This window comes from Salvelinus sp. IW2-2015, linkage group LG15, assembly GCF_002910315.2.
Source record: "Salvelinus sp. IW2-2015 linkage group LG15, ASM291031v2, whole genome shotgun sequence".
NCBI classification, from domain to species: domain Eukaryota; kingdom Metazoa; phylum Chordata; class Actinopteri; order Salmoniformes; family Salmonidae; genus Salvelinus; species Salvelinus sp. IW2-2015.
The window spans coordinates 62,064,183-62,067,036 of record NC_036855.1 but is presented as its reverse complement, the minus strand read 5'-3'; positions in this window follow the sequence as shown (position 1 = coordinate 62,067,036).

Genomic DNA, 2,854 nt, shown 5'->3' with positions numbered 1-2,854 from the left:
TCGGCCTGGGCTCAAGCGCCTTCATCCTCTCTGAATAACGGAGGTTCTTACATCAAGCAGCAGCCACTGTCTCCCTGCAACCCCGGGGCGAACCCACTGCAGCCCAGTTTACCCACGCATTCCCTAGACCAGTATAATCTTCATCAGAACGGACACAGTAACACGGATTTGCAAGGTAAACTAACTTCGTAAATGATTACGCATGCCTTTTACAGTCAGTCATACCCAATAGCGTAAAATGTGTGCAAAATAAACACTAGGCCTATTCTATAGCTCACCATTTCCTTTGAACCAAATCAAAACCTTTTAATTTAAATTACAAACGATGTGAAGAAAAACAAAAATATCTCGGTATATGGAGCATTGCTTCGAAGAAAGCAGATACAAACGTAAATGAAGATTGCATACAGTAGGCCAATAGCAATAATGTAAAGGTCTTTATACATACATACATACATACATACATACATACATACATACATACAGTAGGCCAATAGCAATAATGTAAAGGTCTTTAATAATGTAGCAGCCTTCGCCTACTGCAATCAGTGCAGTGGGCAAAGATAGGGACTGGGCACTGGGCATGCTCAGTGCATTTGTATTCACATAGGCCTACAACAACTCCAATATGCCACAGTTTTTGGCGGATAATATTGGTTAGAATTGATGGTTCTGTTATCTTGGAAATAAGGAAATGGACGCAAGAAACAATCGTCTAATTATCCAGTAAGGAAGTTAAGTAATTCAGTTTCCTGTCCTCATTTAACTGGCCAAGGAGTGGGACAACTAACAAACAGCAGGTTTAACCCTCACTCTGTTTTCCTAATAAATTCCTGGAGGTGGTTTCAGGAAGCACTCGGACGGCACGTCTTCTGGGACTTGTGTTTAGAATGGTGCCAATCTGGAGACAAAAACAACAAGCGCGAGCCGGAGCCAGCCAACTCAAGTCCCGGAGGCACCGGGTCCTCTGGGATTCGCGTGCGAGCAGGCCACTGTCAATTAGAACTATCCCACCCTCGAGCTCTCCAGACGGTTCTCAGCCTCAACAGTTCTGTACGACAGCCCCAATCAGAGGGGTAGACAGACCGGGGGTTTCACAAATTAAATGAAAGATTGTCTACCCAAATTACAATTAATTGTTCCTGAAAGGCAATTTAGGACGAATTTAGCCTCTACAACAATATTCTGAAAAGATTTAGGTAATACTAGTCCTACTTCAATTGATTTTTATATCATAGTATAGTAATATTACAATAATATAGGCTAAATAATACGATGCACAATATTACAATTCACACTATAAATAACAAATTATTCCAACATCAAAAAGCTCAGAAGTCACTTTTGAAAATAGGCCAATTTTTGTTATTACATTTTCTTTCTATAGACAAAGGTAAATGTGTATTATTATTATTATGGATAATTTAGGGCTATATGCAATCACCCAGTGGCAATACTAGTTTATTATTTTTCCTTGCACCCACAAATATGTATTTCTAACTAATTTGCTACCACCTTTTCTTTAAAATGCTGGCCTATATCCTTCTCGACTTGTGGTTCTCACTAGCCCATTCAAAAAGACAACTATACTGTTTTTGGCAATTGACAGCAACACATTCACATTGGGTTGGCATGCTATATGGCAAAAGGTGAACTAAAATATGATTTACTCTTGTATCTATATTCTTAGGTATTCCACGGTACCATTCTCAGTCTCCCAGTATGTGTGACCGGAAGGAGTTCGTCTTTTCCTTCAACGCGATGACGTCTTCAACGATGCATTCGCCCAGCAGCAGTTCCTACTATCATCACCAACAGGTCGCCTACCAGGACATCAAGCCCTGCGTCATGTGACAGCACTTACAGTGAATAACGGACATCACTGACTTGAGCCACTAAAGCCAAAGCGGCTGCAAGGCTGAGACGAGGAAGCAACCCAACCCTTGGAGGTAGGAGAGAAGGCAGGCCCTGGAGCGCGCTGTAAGAGAAGCAACAGTCACGCCAGAGAACCCATAAACTAAACAACTTTTCACACAAAAAAGGATTGAGAACATAGATTTATGGACGATCCCATCAGTTAATTACTCAGTTGCGTTGCAGCTTATGTATCGTGTTTCACATTCCCGGTTATAAGCAACATATATTCAGAACTTGCGTCTATGGCCGAAGTATATAGACCAATAAAGTCATTAGCTTGGAGCATATCGATTGCGTGGCCTAGGTAAGTGTACAATTTCAAAAATTATGCACAGAATACATCATTATTAGTACCGTCTTGTGCTGCTTTACTATTCTATATAGTGGCCGCATGCGGTTGGGCCTTAATTTAGTGTCGAGTTCTTTGCTTGTTTTGTTGATGTACACTTTTTTAATGCATGGTTTAGCCCTATATCGCTTAGTCCTATAAACTTCCATGAAGGTATCAAATAAACATCTCAGCTATCATTTCGATGGAGCCGAGTAGCCTAGCCCGGATAAATGAGCAATGAATTGTCCCATTGCAAGTATATATTTTGAATGCATAACAAAATACATACTAATACATTTATTGTACATTGTAAAATATTCTCACAGTGGTAGTTCCGCCCCGCGGAGAGTTATACGTACCAAAAGCGGCCAGCTGGGGTTGAGATACATGAAGGTGAGTGTACCGGTCTCTGCTTTAACCTCTTGTGTGGCACACAGACATTTCATTGAAAATAGCCTACAGCTTAGGCCTCTATCACCACGAAGGGTTGTTCACCTGTGATATTCCCACAGTCCTTTTTGGTTTCTGAGAGAGAGTGAAAACATTTTGAAGTTGAACTACAATCTGGCATTTGCACCCGTATTTCATTTTTCGTACCCAAATCCT